Genomic DNA, 20,267 nt, shown 5'->3' on the forward strand with positions numbered 1-20,267 from the left:
GTTTACCGGAAAACATTCCAGCGCACCAGCTATCCCGAATTTGCTCAGACGAGTTGCCACAAGCATTGGGACTTCAGGCCCCAGCAACGGTCGAGAGAGCGCATAGAATCGGCCCGCCACAAGATAACTTGGAGGCCGAACCACAGAGGAGACCCAGAACGACCATAGTAAAGTTCCTGAAGTACGCAGATAAGGAGGCCATCTTGTTCAAGTATAGAAGGCTTAAGCAGCCGCTCAAATTACGTGGCCATCAGATCCTGATTTTTGGGGACTATTCCTTGGAGGTATCCAAGAAAAGGAGAGCCTTCTCTTGAATATGTACCGAGCTAGTACACAAGAAAGTAAAATTTGCCCTAATTTATCCGGCTATACTGAGAGTATTCAGGAAAGACGGTGGAGTGGACACTTACCTTACGCCTTCGGATGCTGCAGATGCCCTGGAGGACGGCAATCTACCAAGGGACCTAGACACAAGATCACCTAACAGCGGAGCGGCTTCGCCAAGAGGGGGTCGCTTTGGAAATACAAGAAATGTGCGGTCAACTGCATCACCTGGAGTATCTCCGAGACGAAGGAGGGATCCTGCTTCCAGCCCAGAGTGGGGATAACCGCGCTATATATCATTTAGATAGCGGGAAGTCGCGAATCTATGCTGAGGAGGGTGACCCATGCTTGTAAAGAACTCAGTAAGGAATGTATGGGTTTTCGCTTATCATGCTCTGAATATGTTTAGCGGAGGGGAAGTTAGTATACAAGTGTATTACCATGATTACATTTTGTCCGGGGAGGGGAGGTCGGTGAAGAAAGAAGTGGTTTTAAGAAATGGACTCTGGGCTAAGAGTATGCAGCGATCTAGCCCAGGTGGGTGCGAAAAAAGAGGAGTCTATAGAAGATTTGCTGTATTGTTTGAACACTCTCAAGTTTCTCAGGGAAGAGTGGCTTTATAGGTTTACCGGGATTACGTTGGGAGGGGGGATTATATTTGTTATGCCATCTAATGTCATGTTTGCAATATGTCTAACGGGATTTGTGGAGGTTTGTTTGCCGGGAATCGGCCTCTCAAAGGTGCCTCTATTTCACTAATACCATCTACCCAGCTCAAATGATTAAATTAGTTTCCAGGAATGTTAGAGGGCTGAGGTTCCCGCATAAAAGACTAATGGTTCTACGCCATCTAAAGAGATTACAAGCTGATATAGCATTGATCCAGGAGACGCACCTCGGGGAGGCTGACTTTTGGCGGATGCGGCGCATGTGGGTGGGACAAATATATGGCTCTCCCTCGGATGGAAGAAGAGCAGGTGTGATGATATTAATCATAAGAAGCTCAGATGTGAGGTATTATCAACAGATGGAGATGATAAAGGTAGATTACTGAAGCTTGATCTAGATACAGATGTAGGCAGGCTAACACTGTTTAATGTATATGGGCCCAATGCTTTGCAAGCTAGTTTTTTTTCAGAGTTAGAGCTGAAGGTTGTGCAGGAGAGTCGTGGTAGTATGATAGTGATAGGTGACCTTAATGTAGTTCATAACACTCAGGAAGACTGTAGGAGAGTGGAGGCAGCAGATATGCGGAGACGAGGAACAACTGTTCAGAGAATGACACTTGACTCCTTTTTACAATCTACTGCCCTGACAGATATATGGAGACACCTAAACCCGACGGAACGTGAGTTTACTCATTTCTCGCCTGCCCATCAGTCTTGGTCTAGAATAGACTATGCACTTGTCTCACCAGGACTGATGGGGAAGGTGAAGGGAGCAGAGATACTAGATATTCTGATATCGGATCATGCCCCAGTATCCCTATCCCTTTTGGAAAATACACCCAGAGGTACAGACTATATATGGCGCATGCCTAGCTATCTGGCTACAGATGAGGAATTTCTCCTACAACTGAAAGGGTGGTGGTGGGAATTTGCAGACACTAATAGGGAACACCGAGATAACTATACCCTATTCTGGGACACGGCAAAGGCAGTTATTAGGGGGCGAATAATTTCATACGCCGCAGCTAAAAAGAGGAAGCTGACCCAAAAATTGAACGCAGCGACAGAAGAGGTAAGACGTGCATACACGGCCTTCCTAAATAATCCAACAGATATTAATAAAACCCAATGGGTTACAGCTAAACACAGTTATGATTTTTATGTCGAGCAGAATACAAAACTGTCCGGGGATTATAAGAAGTCACATCTATTCAAATATGGAAATAAGGCAGGGAGGATGCTGTCTAATCTAGCCAAACCTTACGTGCCTAACACTAATATCAAAAGCATAATAAATGCGTTGGGACACAGGGTCACAGACCCAAAAGGAATAGTAGACTGCTTTGGGCAATTCTATGCTGCACTATATGGTCAGGCAGAATATGACGCTAAATTAGCAGAGGAACTTATATCTAAGATCTCGCTACCACGGCTTACAGTGGAATTGCGTACCCATCTTAATGCTCAGATCACGGAAGATGAGGTAAAAAATACCATTAAATCCCTTGTAAATGGGAAAGCCCCGGGCCCTGATGGATTTGGAGCGGATTTTTATAAAGGACTCAAAGAGGAAATTACCCCTTTTTAACATCAATGTTCAATAGTTGCCTGGATGGTCAGGGTATTATGCAATCTGGGAACATGGCGCATATCAAACTCATCCCCAAGCCAGGCAAGGATATGGCGCAGCCCGCCTCATACCGACCAATCTCTTTAATTAACCAAGACCTTAAAATACTGAACAAACTGTTAACTAATAGACTGGCGCAACATATGCCACATCTTATAGCGTCGCACCAGGTAGGATTTATAAAAAATAGAGCGGCGGTGACTAACATCAGATCGGTTTTGGTGGCGCAGGACTATATTCACCATGGACCTGGTTGTGTGGGAGGGAGCCCTGCCTTGTTGTCTGTCGATGCGGAGAAAGGCTTTCGACACTGCTAAACTGGTAACTGGTTGTGGAGATCCATGACTGCTTTTGGCATAGAGGGATCTTTCAAATCATTAGTTGAAAACATCTACCAGAGCCCGCAAGCTCAGGTTAGTATACCTGGCTTTTTGTCGGCTCCTTTCCGGCTCGGCAGAGGTACAAGGCAGGGCTGCCCTTTATCTCCCCTCCTGTTCAATTTGGCTCTGGAGCCACTTGTACAACATCTGATCCAATCAGATATTTTTAAAGGGATTCAGATAGGTAAGAAAGCGATTAAACTAGTCTGCTTTGCAGATGATATCTTGCTATTCATAGACTCCCCACACCTTTACCTTCAAAAAATACTAGATACATTTGAGTATTTTGGGGGAACCACTGGGTACAAAATAAATGTTACCAAGAGCCGATTGTTATTCTTGGATAAAGGAGGTTCTCAAGTCCAGCTGGAACGTAACTTTTGCAACGTTGAAGTGGTACCACAGTATCTGACCTATTTAGGTATTAAGGTAGGGCGACACCCATCCTCGCTGTATAAGTTAAATTATGATCCCCTAATTAGGAAAATAGAAATGGAGCTAGACAGGTGGACTAAATTGCCGCTTTCGCTTTTTGGGAGGGCCTATCTCTTAAAATGGTAAGTTTTGCGAGACTGCTCTACCCAATTCAAACTATACCCCTCCTGTTGACACACATTGATGTCAACAGGATCCAAAGAGCGTTTGTAAGGTTCCTTTGGCAGGGAAAACGTCCTAGAATAGCATATGATAAACTTTGTCTCACTAAGTGGGAGGGAGGACTTCAGATGCCGTCCATCAGAAGATATAACTTGGCCTCATTTAGACATGCTAGGGATTGGCTGAAAGCCACCTCGTATTTCTCAAATACCCCCCTGGAAAGCGAATTGGTAGCACCTTGGGATTTAGTTGCCTTATTACATACTAGAGTAGGAGATCTCCCTAAGCCGTTCAAAGACTATGTAGTTCTGAGGGACACTCTGGCTGCATGGCGGAACATACGTAAATTATATAAACTGCCCATGTATATTACTCCCTATATGCCATAGTGGAATCTCCCAGCATTTCCGGAAGGCAGGCAATCCGGTCTTTTCAGACTGTGGAAGGGTAAAGGGATTCTTATATTGCAACAATTATTGAGCGAGGGGGGTACTGGGCTTTTAATATGGCTTGAGGTTCAATCCAAATTTCAGATCCCAGCTTCCCATTTTCTTTCATATAAGCAGATACACTCATACTGCGTGGCTCAATCAGTGAAACTGGGAGACCCTGAGAGATTGACCTGGTTTGGGGCCCTGGTGGGAGCCCAGGAGTACTCTTTATCTGACCTCTATAGAAGGATGCAGAACATTCTTTCTACCCCATTAGGAGATAAAGTATACAAGAGGTGAGAAGAAGAACTGGGAGAGGGTGCAGTCACTCCTAAATTGAGGGAAGGGATGGAGAAAGTGAGACAGGCGATTACAAGTGAAACATGGAGGGAGATGCATTTTAGGATCCTTCATAAGGCTAAGTATGCCTTTGATTTATCTTTCCGAGACGCGCCCGCGCATTATCTGAGGTGGTGCCCTAAATGTTCACAGCAAAAAGCTAACCTATTGCTTGGGCTTTGGCATTGTCCTAACTTGAAGTCTCTGTGGGAGGAATCTGTCGAGTATATCCAGCAAGTATGGGGAATAAAACCACAAATGTCACCTTTGCACTGCATCTTCCATTATATACCACTGGATGAAAAGGGAGAAATATCCCATTCTACTCATATTAAAGGGATACACTTGTTCCTTTTAGCAGTGGTAAAGACCATACTCAGACACTGGATTTATCCCACAGTTCCTACTTTTCAAGAAGCATTGGGGGCTATGAAGTATATCATGTATCTGGACAGGCTAGATGTAGATCGTAGCAAAGAGAAGTCTGCAAAGCAATTTTTTCATACTTGGAAAAAATGTATTGTACATTCATTGACACCAGCAGAAGTATCAGAAGTTGTTAAGCCTTTCGTACATACTAGGTGGTATCTAGAAGGGAAATTGAAGAGTACATTAGGAGGATTAGAGGTAGTCTAGAGTAGGAAAATATTAATGAGTGACATCTTTACTACACATGAATGAGAGGTACTTTACCCGGAGGTTTCAATGTGAGATATTGCCATGGCATTGTGAGTTGGGAAACAGTTGGGAGGGAAGGGAGGGAGTTATTTACTAAGGGGGGGAGAAAATGGAAAATTCGGAAATGGCACGTAATGCTTAAATGCTAGACAGCTGAGTATTATGTATATTTTTCTGCAAAATAGAATGTGTATCCATGCCTGCGAGCAGGAGTATGTATTGTGACTTATTTGTTTGTATACTGCCTATTTTTCCGAAAAAAATATTGTTAAAAATAAAAATAAAATACTGTTGCATAAAAGTCAGCATGGGATCTAAACAAATTACAATGTATCAACAATATACTGACATAAGTGCAACCCAAATGCAAAGAACAATGAATGAAAAGGAGGACAAGATAACAGCCAATACTAACCAGGAGAGGAGAGAGGATGATGGCACCAACCCGACGCGCGTTTCGCCTCGCTTCTTCAGGGGGCGTGTTTGAAATAACAGGCACAGGCCCCATAAGATATATAAAAGAGCCTGGGAGACGTGACCGGCCGTAGACAATGAAGGGTTAATGGGGACTGAAAAGTGCAGACCCGACGGGTTTGGGTTGAGACAGGCCAGACGCACCAGGATCTCCAACTATGATGGCTATTATACAGCCAGGACTGGCTTTTTTTTTTTTTTGAAAACCACCTGGATGAAGAGGCCACTGAATCAATGAAGGTGACCAGGTGCTGTGCTGACACAGATAATGGAGAGTGTGCGGGGGACGTAGGAGGCCGGTAGCTGGATAGGGAGAGGAGCAAGAAGGAAAAGGCCATGAGATTTGAAGTGGCAACGGGAATAGGGAGATGAAGCGCAGTGACGGGGGAATCATCCACATGCGCTGGAGCCAGGGCGTGCAGAGCGTGTGAGGGAGCGGACAGCCGCCGAGGTAAATGGAGGTTGAGGACGGGGAGTGACTGATAGAAGCAGGGACAGGGGCTGTAGTAGCGTTACCTGTATGGAGCGTTCGGCAGAACTGCTCCGGAGCGGCAGTAGGGCGCAGCGGCCCCTGCATACTTACGAAAGAAGGTGCGCTTCAGCGAGTGTGCTGACGAGACTACTGGATGAACACATCCCTCAGCACAGAGAGCTCACGGGCATCGGAGGATAGCGCGCATTCGCATTTTAAGGCACCTCCGCCCCTCCCACAAATACAGGCTGACATGTCAGCCTTAACTACATACTGTGTGTATATATATATATACACACACAGTATCTCACAAAAGTCAGTCCACCCCTCACATTTTTATAAATATTTTATTATATTTTTTCATGGGACAACCCTGAAGATCTGACACTTTGATACAACGTAAAGGAGTCAGTGTACGGCTTGTATAACAGCGTAAATTTGTTGTGCCCTCAAAATAACTCAACACACAGCCACTAATGTCTGAACCGCTGGCAGCAAACGTGAGTGCACCCCTAAGTGAGAATGGCCAAATTGTGCCCAATAGAAAAAACATTTCCCGAACTCAGGTTTGTTTCCAAGGCACCACTTGGAACCGAACCAGAGTTCAGAAAATGTTTTTTTTTAATTTATGAAGTTATTGCGCGATGCCTCGCACAATAACTTCAGCTCATCTGAGCCAATACATTCTAATACTGTACGGAGCTCCTGCACTGTACAGTGTCAGAACTAAGTTTTATGGAAATCGACTTTGGATGTTCATCCCTAGTCATCATCATAGAGATTGTACTGAAAACTACATTTTCTGATAGTCTGTCCGATCGGGGTGGTGTAGAGAGAGATTCCTGAGATCAGTAGACATTTTAGTAAAAGCAGTTTCTGTAGAGTGGAGAGAGGGAAAGGCAGAGGAGAGTAAAAGAGATGTTCCAGAAGTTCAGAAATGAAGGGGAGGTTAGAAACAGGTTGGTAGTGAGCGGCACAGGTCGGGTCAAGATGTTATTTTAGTAGTGGGGTTATAACAAAATGTTTGATAGAGGATGGGAAGCGAGAGAGAGAGAGGTTATATATTGTAGTAAGGCGGGTAATGACAGCCGGGGAGAGGGACTGGAGAAGGTGTGAGGGGATAGGATCACTGCTACTGGTGGGGGGTCAAGAAGCAGAGAGAAGCCTAAAGACTTCTTCATCTGTTATAGCGTCAGAGGAGGTCGAGCACATGGAAGTGTGGGAGGGAGGAGGATGGAAACTGGTTGGGACTGGAAATTATTTCCCGCCGGATGTAACCGATCTTGTCTCTGAAGTAGGTGGCCAGATCATCAGCGCAGGTCCTATCTTCTCTTCATGATGCAGCCGCTGTCTTCTAGAACTCCACAAGCTCTCACCCCTGCGTCTCACACAGAGCAGAACCCAACAAATCCATCCCCAGCCCCGACACAAACCAAACAGAAAAGCTGAGGCTTCCAAAGTCCAGAACGAAGCCGGAAGAAATCCCACCCAAAGAAGACTTCATGGCCTACAGAGAAGCAGCTTCATGACCGCTCTCACCTCCTCACAGCAGGACTTCTTCACTTCTATTACGTCGTCTCTGTCCCACAACCCCAAATAATTATTTCATACCTTTACCTCCCCCCCCGTACCCCGTCTGACACCCCTCATCTCAGCTGAGGACTATGCCTCTTATCTCTAAACCATCGGCAGCGTTAGATGAAGCTCGGAGCCGCCGTCCTCTCAGCCTCTCTACGTTACTACTCGCTGCTCTTCCCACATAACCTGCTTTACCGCTGTCACTGAGGACAACCTTCCCGCCTTCTCCCCCTCCCCCGTCACACTAATCACCGCTTTACCTCCCCGAGCCGGTCCTGCCTCCGACCACAATCTGTCCGACATTTCCGCCGTTCTCCAGCGTCGCCGGATCCGTTTTTTCTAATCTCCAAAGACTAAAATCTCATCTTTGAAATTCTGCCAATGATACAAGACTGAAACAAGGGAACGTATCTCCTGTCCACTGATTGTGGGGTCCATCCGCTGGGGGCCCCTGCCAGTCAGGAGAACGGGGCCCATGTTCCCCCATTGGAGCAGCCGACAAGCTCAGATCAACTACAGAGACAATCCCCAGCGATAAGACACAGCGCGGCCATTTATGTGCTAACACTAGGAACAACAGAAGAGAAGGTTATTCCTCCTTTTCCCCCACAGCGGAAATCCTACATCTGCCCCGACATAAGGTATCGCTGACATCATTTCTAATAACTGATATGGAGAAAAGGGACAGAGTTACCCCTAAACATCTCCTGAGCGCACACAGAGCCCCGATACCAGCAGATTACATCGCCGGCTCTGCTACATGGACATGACAGAGACCCAGCTGTAGTAACTGAACATTACACATACACCGCTCTGCTACATGGACATGACAGAGACTCAGCTGTAGTAACTGAACATTACACATACACAGCTCTGCTACATGGACATGACAGAGACTCCGCTGTAGTAACTGAACATCACACATACACAGCTCTGCTGCACACACTGATAGAAGTCTTTAGAGGCATATTACACATAAACAGCTTGGTTACATACATACATACAGCTCAGCTACACAGACATTACACACATACAGCTCTGCTACATACAGACTGGAATTACAAACTGCACAGCAGAGCCCTGCATACACAGAGCAGATAAACCCGGTCATGTGATTTTTATGACTCCTCCCACACATGATCACATGGTCATGACATCATCACAGGTCCTTTACTTCCTCCTGCAGCACAGCCTGGAGCCTGACTCCTCCCACATATGATCACGCGGTCATGACATCATCACAGGTCCTTTACTTTCTCCTGCAGCACAGCCTGGAGCCTGACTCCTCCCACACATGGTCACGTGCTCATGACATCATCGCCGGGTTTTACCTACTCCTGCTGCACAGCCTGGGAGAAATGAGAGCACGCAGGACGGTCCGTGGTGAAGGATTATCGGAGGACACGCCCCCGGTAAGCGGAGCACATCTGGGGCTGATGTTGGCTTCTTATTAGCATTGACAGAAGTCCAGTCTGGAATACCGCCTAGAGCAGGCGCTAGTGCCGGCCCATAGTGATCATTGGGATCCACTGGGTCTGATACAAATCCTCTGGATGAGGTGAAGGCTCTTCAGCAATGTTTGTACTTGAAGAGTTAAACTGCGTCCTTGTTATTTGCCTGTTTATTTCAGATCTTGTCCATTTCTTTTTATAGTTTTTTGTACATAGAAATGACATCAAAAAGAGTTTGCAATAGTCCAGATATAGGAGTCCTAGCGAGTATGGTATACAGAGATTACAGTAAAGTATCTGAGTGCGCCGGAGAGTGGGGGGTATGAAAGATACACGGGATCTCTTCCAGAGGACCATGCTATAATGGAGTGAGAGCAGAAGAGCAAACCTCCCTGGACCACGTGGGGTGGGCTTCTCTGAGGTGAAGACTGAAGTGGTAGGGTTGGCGAAGTTCAGAATGAAAGGTGTAGTCGGCGCGATATGCGACCGAGGTCTTCTGAGGTCTGTGATCCAGTCTCCCAGTCGACCCAGGTTTTCTGAGGTCTGTGATCCAGTCTCCCAGTCGGCCCAGGTCTTCTGAGGTCTGTGATCCGGTCTCCCAGTCGGCCCAGGTCTTCTGAAGTCTGTGATCCGGTCTCCCAGTCGGCGCAGGTCTTCTGAGGTCTGTGATCCGGTCTCCCAGTCGGCGCAGGTCTTCTGAGGTCTGTGATCCAGTCTCCCAGTCGACCCAGGTCTTTTGAAGTCTGTGATTTGGTCTCCCAGTCGACCCAGGTCTTTTGAAGTCTGTGATCCGGTCTCCCAGTCGGCCCAGGTCTTCTGAAGTCTGTGATTTGGTCTCCCAGTCGGCCCAGGTCTTCTGAGGTCTGTGATCCGGTCTCCCCGTCGGCCCAGGTCTTCTGAGGTCTGTGATCCGGTCTCCCAGTCGGCCCAGGTCTTCTGAGGTCTGTGATCCGGTCTCCCAGTCGGCCCAGGTCTTCTGAGGTCTGTGATCCGGTCTCCCAGTCGGCCCAGGTCTTCTGAGGTCTGTGATCCGGTCTCCCAGTCGGCCCAGGTCTTCTGAGGTCTGTGATCCGGTCTCCCCGTCGGCCCAGGTCTTCTGAGGTCTGTGATCCGGTCTCCCAGTCGGCCCAGGTCTTCTGAGGTCTGTGATCCGGTCTCCCAGTCGGCCCAGGTCTTCTGAGGTCTGTGATCCGGTCTCCCAGTCGGCCCAGGTCTTCTGAGGTCTGTGATCCGGTCTCCCAGTCGGCCCAGGTCTTCTGAGGTCTGTGATCCGGTCTCCCAGTCGGCCCAGGTCTCCTGAGGTCTGTGATCCGGTCTCCCAGTCGGCCCAGGTCTCCTGAGGTCTGTGATCCGGTCTCCCAGTCGGCCCAGGTCTTCTGAGGTCTGTGATCCGGTCTCCCAGTCGGACAGCTCTTCCATGTGGGATATGTGGTTTACTTTGTGTAGCCATTGTGTAAGTGTGGGTGAAGACTGCTGATTCCAATGCTGTGGAATTAGAGGTCAGGCATTGGAAGAGTTCCCTTCTGGTGTGGGGGCGTCCTGCAGCCTGATGTTCAGTAGGACTGAGGCTGGAGTGGGGATTGCGGGCGGGGAGCATAGATTCATTATTGTCTCTAGAATCTTAGTCCATAAAGGCTGGATAATTGGACATGACCACCACATATGTAAGTAAGAGCCCTGCGACTGAGAACATTTCCAGCAATTGTCATCACTAAGACCCTTCCTTTGTCTCAGTCTGACTGGGGTGAGATACCACCTGGTGAGTAGTTTGACGCGTTCCCTTGGAATCTTGTGCATCTGGAGATACCACGGGAGAGGCGGTATAATTGTGCTATCTCGGATTTTGTCCAGGTCGTGTCGACATCTATATATTCCCTGTCTAAAGGGTGTTTTATCTGTTGGAGACTTTGTAGATCTGTGATAGGAGTCTACTGCGGTTAGTGTTTGTGAGATCTGATGTGAGCGCTCTGTATTGAGTGGAATGACGTTCAGGCTGAGGGGTCTAATGACTCTACCACGTCCAAGAAATCCAGGATGGATTATGGAGAGAGCTTGTCCATTTCTATAGGGTGGAATGACACTGGCCTGGAAATGTCTGTGCAAGGCTTTGTTCATTTTATCTGATAGACTGGGCAAAGAAGACCGGTCTGAAATGTGTACCAGGTAATGTCTCATTTATTAGAGGACCTCTAAATGAACAAGGACTTGGTTGTAAATGTGTGTACAGGAGGGTTAGCATTGCCTGCATAGTTTGTCTTTGGATTCAGATTTATTGCTGATCTGAGAATTAAAACTCAGAGTGAACATAACCCTGTTCAATGGAATATAGTAGAATTAGGTCAATTTGTAAACAAATTTCACAGAGTTACCATTAATTCTAAGACGTAGCTTTTAATCCTAACCATTAAAATATTGGACCCTTAAATACAGAAATCAACAATAAAGGCAAAAATAAATCAAAAAGACTGTGTGTCGCTGGTCTCCTTACTTATAGGAGGGCAGCCAAATAAGATAAGTGGTCTAAAGGGGCAATATCCCTACTGCTCCCCCTATAGGAGGTACAAGATACGGGATCGCCCCTATCGGGGCGGCTATTCCGTTTATAGGTAGGGCCACCACAATAGGGGGAGCAGTAGGGATATTGCCCCTTTAGACCACTTATCTTATTTGGCTGCCCTCCTATAATTAAGGAGACCAGCGACACACAGTCTTTTTGATTTATTTTTGCCTTTATTGTTGATTTCTGTATTTAAGGGTCCAATATTTTAATGGTTAGGATTAAAAGCTACGTCTTAGAATTAATGGTAACTCTGTGAAATTTGATCTGAGAATTAACCGATCCAAGGTCCAGAATAATACCAGATAAACAAGGTATACACAGTGACCATCATGGATTACATAATCTAGGTACATTCCATTAGGGCAGGGGCGGAGAACCTTTTTGCTGCTGAGGGCCATTTGGATATTTGTAACATTTTTCTGGGGCCATCCAAAATTCTCAACTTAAAAATGTGACTGCTATATTTGGTCTAAAATATAATTGACTTGGGGTACTTTCACACTAGCGTTAAAGTTTTCCGGTATTGAGTTCCATCCTAGGGGCTCTGTAAGGAAATTCGTCTCTTCACTAGGTAGCCCTGATACCGGACTTCGGTGGTCAGCTTGGGTTAAGTCTTATCTGGCGCCAGGAGAATGAACTTGTCAGATACAACACAAACATGGGTCTGTCCAAATTCACTCTAATTTTATTGTCCTTCAGTTCAGCCTTTTATAAGGCAGAGAGTATAATTTACATAGTAACAGCATTGACCAATCATGTGTAGACACATATAGGGTAGTAAACATTAAGCCGGAATGACCTTGTAAGGCGTGACTGTTTTCACTAGGAATTTCAAGAAACTGTCCAAGGACAGAGAAAGATTCCTATATTCCAGTGGGGGAACTTGAAACAAGATGCTATCACAATACATATTGTTAGAACAGACAAAACGAGTCACATATATCCCTTCAATCCCCTCTTAGAACCTTACATATCTCATATTATATAGTTCTTTCCTCTCTCCTTCTTCTGTCTATATATCTTCAGATATTTCATGTATCCACTGGGTGTGTTATCCTAATTGTCAGGGGTTGGTTGGGGGATGGTCTGGTAGAAAGAGGCTGTGGTGTTAGTTACTCCTTTTTCTAACAATTTCCTAATACATGGTACAACACATAATGAAAATGCAGCAATGACAATAATTATTACAAGGATAATAATGCCTAGTTGTGCTAACGCCTGCTTCCAATTAGTCAACCAACCAAAGTACTGATCCCAGGGATTTGTAATACCTAAGTTCTTTTTCAATTCAACAGACAGATCGTCTAACTTTTGTATAGCAACGGTTACCTTACCATTGGGACCTGTGTTGTTAGGTATGAGGGTGCAGCATGATGTGGGATCCGCGGGCACCTTGCATACCCCACCTTTTTCTGCCAATATCATATCTAAAACCATTCTGTTCTGGAATGTCATTATGGAGTCAGCTTGGAGCTGCTCTGCAACCCCTTGCAACGCATCCCTTGTGTAATTCACAAACCTCTGTTCATTGTAGTAGATATAATTGATCCAGTCTACATTTTTGTTTACAGTGATTATAGGAATGATAGATTCAAAACCTGCAGCTACTTGATCTCTGGCCTTGAACTCATCAGGGACCTCTCTTGGGATCCCTATTGCATCTATGTACACATGTGTATCGAGACTACCTTTAGGTATTGATCTCTTTAACCTATTTGTAGCAAAGTCTACGTGTCCCTCCACTTCTGTGAATATGTGAATGTTCATAATAGCTTTAGCTAGGGCACACTCTCCTTTACATTTTACCTCCAATCTGGACCTTAGACCCTACATGGCATAAAATCACACAGACAGAAGGTCTATGTGGCAACATGGGTGTTTGAGGAGTTATACCAGAGTGTAGTAACGTCACTCTTAGTTATGTCCACCTCTGCTTGGCTATCTGTCAGAAGAGTCAATAAGATAATTGTCAGCTTGATCAGAGCTATCATCCTTGTCAGTCAACTGCCAAAACTCGGGGAGAACCTCGCCCAGTTGGAGGTCGTGGGTGTCCGCCCCCGTTTGTACCCCTTCTGTGTCCTCTTCGAGGTCAAGGCTTTCTGCCTCCGTTAGCACCTCTCTTTTTTTTACCAGCTTAATCCTTGTGGCGTGGATCCACGTGGGTGACTGTTCAGTGAGGACTGCTGTTCTGGTGTTCACGACTACTCCAGTGGGTAGTCTGTAGGTAAAGCTTCCTGGTTCCTTTCCCTTCTTTAAGATCTTGACCATCACCTGGTCGCCTACCCGGAATAAATGGGTTGGTTCCTGTGAAAAAGAAGGAGACTTACAAGCGACTTTTTCTTCAGTTCTACTGAGGACCTTGATCAGATTAGTAACATACTCATCTATGTTCAGTTCCAAGTCCCCATCCTGTACAACCAGGGGGCGTTTTGCCCATGGTGTGGGGAAAGGCCTACCCATTAGTATCTCAATACTGTTATGTCCTACTCCGTGGAAATGTGCTATTAAGATCGAAGCACTGTGTTGGGGAATGGATGGCTTCCCCTCTTTGCAGACTAATAATGCATTCAAAATAGGTGCTGGTCCTGTAATATTGGATGCATATTTAATCTGGAGTGAAGGGTTACTGAGCAACAGGATCTCATATCTAGATAATCTTTGTGCTGACATGTGTTGTGTATGTACATCTCTGAGCAAGCCTACAACATCATGGGTAGTGTGCAAGAAGGTTAAATGTCCCAGGGTGAAAGTAGTTGCTAATTCTACCATCATTGCACAGGCTGCAAGGGAACTCAGACATGCCGGCATCCCCTGAACAGAGGTGGGCATAACCTTTGATAAAAATGCACAAGGACGCAACTTGCCTCAGTGTTCTTGTGTCAGTACCCCAGCCCTGGTCTTACAATTTTGGCGTGCAAACATGTGGAAGGGCATATTACAGTCAGGGAGGCCAAGCCCTGGACTCGACATGAGTGAACATTTCAGATAATCAAATGCATTGTACATTTTAGAAGACCATTTAATCAGATCTGGATTTTCTTCCAGAGTGGCTTGCCTCAAAACATTGTCATAATAGGAGAAATCAGGAATCCACTGTCTACAGTAGTTTATCATACCAAGGAAAAAGCTAAAAGTAGTCTGGTTGCCTTATCAACTGGGATAGAGAAGAAAGCATTCTTCAGATCTATCACACTGAAATAGACAGTGTCTGTAGGAATTGCAGAAAGAAGTGAGGTGACATCTGGGACCATAAGAGCAATGGGCACAATGATATTATTTATTGCTCTTAAATCCTGTACAAAGCGGGTAGTACCATCTGCCTTTGTCACTGGATTCACGGGCGTGCTGTAGGGTGAAATCACCTCTTCCAGGGTTCCCTTTTGTAGGAATTCTTTTACCATTGGCCTAAGTCCATCGAGTTTCTCTTTTGACAGCGGGTATTGTTTCTGGAACACTAAGATGACACCTGGTTTTATAGTAGCTTTGTAAGGTGTGCAATCTATGAGCCCAGTGTCATATTCATTTGAGGAGCATAATGCAGGATTAATGTTGTTAAGCTCTGGGTGGTCCTCTATGTTTGCAAGAATCAGTGGCACGGGTGTAGAGATTGGAATGAGGTCTGAGTGTACTCTTATGCCCTGATTCTTTGCTGATATGCACAAGTCAAACTTAATGAATACATCTCTCCCTAACAGGCAAACTGGGCAATCTGGTATAATGCTGAATACATGATCTGTGATGTATTCCCTGTCCATGGTCTTGAGTGGTAGTGAGTAAGTTTTTTAAGTTTTTTTTGTCAATACCCCATTCATTTCCGTAGAGGGCTCAGATTTTCTCAATGGTCCTTTGTACAAATCCTTACTTAACACACTTGAGGTTGCACCGCTATCTACCATGAATCCTACTCTCCTTCCTCCCACTCTCAGTCATCTGAGTCCACCCCTTTTAGTCGGACACTGTGGTCCTCCGTCTGTCCGTCAGTAGTGTCCTAGCTATCTAGAAGAACAGAGCTTTGATGTTAAGCACAACAATTAACATGTAACACGTAACTTCAAACATTGAAGCAAACAGATCTGACAATACAGACATGAACACACAAAGGGCCCATAAGAAACTTTTCATTGACTTCAATAAAAAAAAAATGTACAGCTCGATCAACACTGTTAGCACCAATAAAAACCAAAAATCTTCCAAGAAAAATAAAATAAAATTCTCAATGCGCATATTATATGAAAACAAATATCGTACTCCATACACATTCACATTTTCATGTACTCCTTTTCACAAACAGCTCATAACTGCGCCCTTATACAAAAAATATGAATTGCATACACAGCTCTGCTAAAAACATCCATCAGTCTTCACACATTTTTGACTCAACTATAACTCAAAGCCACGCCCATTCACATTCCACTGAATCATTTGTGTCTTACAACCCAGCCACACAGTTTTCTTTGTTTCATCCCAAAACTTGCAGCACAGACAAGCACAGCTTTTCTGGAAACAGATAGCCACACCACACCCGGAATTGCTGATGGTCTATGTCGCTGTTGTGCTGTGTTTACCAATGTCTTCTGGTCTTCACTCTGTGATTAATCAACTCTTATAACAAGACAATATACATGTTATAATCATACAGTAATTTTGTTAAACCCAAATCATCTTATATGCCAGGTGGTCTTAGTTAGTGTTGCACATATATAATATTTGTTTGTTAAAAGCTGGATTCCCACATTACACTGCTTGGGAAAGAAGAAAGAAAATTATTAAACAATTCTTTGTCTTGTATAATGTTATTACACATATAACATCACTTACTCTGCATGATTCCCCCCCTTCTTTTCTTTGCCTTCTTCTCTTATCTCAGGGATGTTTCTCTGTTAATGCAGGGGAAGTGAATCTCTGTGGCTCACACTAGGTACTGTACTTATCCATTAACTGACCATCTTTTACTGCTCTAATCTCTAATTTAAGTGCTAGGATCTTCCCTATTTAAACACACACATATCATTAGGGTAACAAAACTTAACCAGTTCATTTCTGAACATTTAACACAAGTGCCTTTCTGATTGCAGACACTGGGGCACTTTCTTTCTTGCCAGTGCCATCAATTAACTTCCTGACACTGCTCTGTTTTCTCACTCATTAGAACCCCCCCCCCCCCCCTCAACATCACAGGAGTTCTGATGTCCTACAGTCTGTAAGCTCTAACTTCACAGATTCTAACAGATTTCCATCCCTGTTGCTAGCCGGGTGACCTGCTGTCCGGGGCCACACTGTAACATTCTTTTTCACATTTTAACTTTCAATTCTCCATTAATATCACATCCTGCCAAATTGTCTACCCATGGGTTAACTAGGAAGTAATTTGTGGGACTACACCGTGCAACATAAACTTTAGATGTTTCTCCCATCTCAAGTTTGGGGTAATCTGTTTTTGACCCTTGTGCCCCCATTCCGTCTGATATTTTAATAATGCCACTTCTCTAGGACTGGCTGTACTGAACCGTAAAGGCTCCGACAAATCCTGTCAACTTAGACGAAGCACTCAGTTCTGATCACAAAATATCAGAGAGTTTCATCAAACATATAATTTGTTGTTTTGGTCTGCCACTTGCGCTCGCCTATCCCCAGGTCAACTGATTGCTCCTAGCCGGGGGGGGGGGGGGGGGGGGGGGGGCGTCTTGCAGACCTCCGCAACACATTAAACAACAATACAATGTCCTTAGAACTCTATGCAAATAGTGAACTTCAGTCCGTACACTTAGCACCCGGACATCAGTATCCTTATATCAACTCTAATATTCTTATACTATACTATACTAATATATATATATATATATATATATATATGTATGTTAATCCAAGCTTGTAACCTTCTGTTCCCTGAACAGTATTTTTTTGTTTTAAGTGCACTTTTATCTATCTGTGGTGATGTGGACTCCCGGAGTCCTTTTTAATCACCTTTGCCTCCCTGAGCCTTGTCTCCTGTGTCCCTGACACAGCGACCTCCCGAAGTCTTAAGTAGATGGTTCAACTTACTTGGAACGAGACGTGGCCAGTGCCCTCGGATCAGACAGAGGACAAAATCGATGTCTTTCTCACCGGACCCGAGGATGACCCTCTCGATCCCAGACACGAGCCCCCAAAGCTGTAAGGAAATTCGTCTCTTCGCTAGGTATCCCTGATACCGGACTTCAGTGGTCAGCTTGGGTTAAGTCTTATCTGGCGCCAGGAGAATGAACTTGTCAGATACAACACAAACACGGGTCTGTTCAAATTCACTCTAATTTTATTGTCGTTTAGTCTTTTATAAGGCAGAGAGTATAATTTACGTAACAGCATTAACCAATCATGTGTAGACACATATAAGGTAGTAAACATTAAGCCGGAATGACCTTGTAAGGCGTGACTGTTTTCACTAGGAATTTAGGAATTTCAAGAAACTGTCCAAGGACAGAGAAAGATTCTTAAATTCCGGTGGGGGACTTAAAACAGTGCATGAACAAGATGCTATCACAATACATATTGTTAGAACAGACAAAATGGAGTCACATATATCCCTTCAGGATCAATACAAAAAAAAAATGCTTCAGTTTTGTCTCAATGCATTCTGAATAGAAAGCAATCCGTTAAGTATGCATCAGGATGTCTTCAGTTCAGTAAATTTTACGGTATTTGGCCAAGGAAAATTCTGCAGCATGCTGTGGTATTTTCTCCAGCCAACATTCCGGAACTCTTGCCTGAATGCCGGATCCGGTACCAAGTGTTCAGGTAAAACGCATGCGCAGACCTATAAAAATGTGCATAAAATAAAATACCTGATCTGTTTTTCCTGATGACACCTGAGAGACGGATCAGGTATTTCAATGCATTTGTCAGACTACTCAGAATCCTGATCGGGAAGCAAATTACACGCGTTTGCATACGGATTTCCTGATCTGGCAGGCAGTTCAGGCAACGGAACTGCCTGCCGGAATCCAACAACGCAAGTGTGAAAGTAGCCTTAGTAAGTTACATAAATTGCGGTTAAGTAAAAAAATAATAATCTAGAGCTCTGTATTTTTGCAGAACAAAATTGTATATTACATATAGTACAGGCGCCATTTTGACTAAACATAACAGTCTAATCTTTAAATAGTAACTAAACTTTTATACAAACTTTAAATATGTTGTCCCTAAGCCCCTAAAAAAAAAAAAAAAAAAAGTTTTACCATACTTTTTCATCCCTAAAAAGCTCCATTCAAAGTATATTAGAAAAAGATTTTTTAGGGGCTTAGGGACAACATATTAAAAGTTAGTATAAAAGTTTAGTTACTCTAAGTTCAGAATGTTATGTATTTAATTCTTGGTTTGGTTTTAATGGCAGCCAAGCTCATCCCAGGGGGGTCCAGAGAGGGGTTCACCCAAATTTCACTCCCCCTGCCTTTGTCCCTTTCTCAGCCTCAGATCTGCACCCCCCCCCCCCCCCAGTCTCAGATCAGACTCCCATCAGGTTCCCCCAGCCTCAGATCAGACTCTCATCAGACCCTCTATTAGCCTCAGATCAGCCCCCTCAGATCAGCCCCCTCAGATCAGCCCCCTCAGATCAGCCCCCATCCAATCACACCTCAGATCAGACGTTTAAAATAAATAAACTTAACTCTCCAGCTCTGGACGCCGCTGCCACTCGGCAGATTCACTCTCCCTTCCTGGTCTTCTTCCTGCTGCGCTGTACTGTGACCTGACAATGCACAGCATAAGGTCATAGAATAGTGCACGTCTACTGTATGTGTCAGGACACAGAGCGGGGCTGGAAGAAAGCCAGGTTAGGCCGAGTTCACACGAACGTGTGTGACCAGTGCCCGTGCTGCGGGCCGCAATGCACGATCGCCGGCCGTAGGTCAGCCGCATCGGATCGCGGACCCATTCACTTTAATGGGTCCACGATCCGCCCGTTCCGCAAAAAGATAGGACATGTTCTATCTTTTTGCGGAAGGGACGTACGGGACGAAACCCCACGGAAGCACTCCGGAGTGCTTCCGAGGGGTCCCATTCCCTGCGGTCGTTCTGCAATTCCGGATTTGCGGACCCATTGAAGTGAATGGGTTCGCATCTGTGATGCGGAATGCACACGGAACTGTGTGAACTTGGCCTTAAAGTGAGGAACTGCAGTGCAGTCTGGATATAAGTGCAGGTCCCAGCTGCCTCCATCTTGTGTTGTTGCCCCACACCTCCCCACTCTGTGACTGGGCCACTATGATGATCACTGTGTGATATGAGGCTGCAGCAAGAAATATATGTGATATGAAGCTGCAGCAAGAGTTTGAGATGTTATATATATTTTTTCCTTTTAAAATGTGCATTGCAAATTTTTATTTTTTAGATGGAAGTTTTGGGAGTTTTTTGGGGGCTCCAACATTTTTTATGAGTTTAGTGGAAGTATGGGCCCTTACATGTATTTGTATCATCAGATATGTTTCCATGTTTGTTAAATGTTATATGTTCAATTACCATCAGGATCTGACCTTATGTGTGACTAAGGACAGAAGGACTAAAAGAGGGAGGATCACATGGTCGGACAAAAGGGGGTGGACGTTACAGAGTATACAGGGAGTGCAGAATTATTAGGCAAGTTGTATTTTTGAGGATTAATTTTATTATTGAACAACCATGTTCTCAATGAACCCAAAAAACTCATTAATA

General features: G+C 44.9%; 1 long non-coding RNA gene across 1 annotated transcript in view; it reads left to right on the forward strand.

Moving 5' to 3' along the window:
* Positions 1 to 8,921: 8,921 nt before the first annotated feature.
* The window catches only part of LOC122940508, a 39,285-nt gene continuing 27,939 nt past the window's right edge, over positions 8,922 to 20,267 (forward strand). The window contains exon 1 of the long non-coding RNA XR_006390333.1: positions 8,922 to 8,983. This is a non-coding gene — a long non-coding RNA (uncharacterized LOC122940508). The remainder of the gene's footprint in view (positions 8,984 to 20,267) is intronic.

Source organism: Bufo gargarizans, chromosome 6 (assembly GCF_014858855.1).
Source record: "Bufo gargarizans isolate SCDJY-AF-19 chromosome 6, ASM1485885v1, whole genome shotgun sequence".
Classification (NCBI taxonomy): Eukaryota; Metazoa; Chordata; class Amphibia; order Anura; family Bufonidae; genus Bufo; species Bufo gargarizans.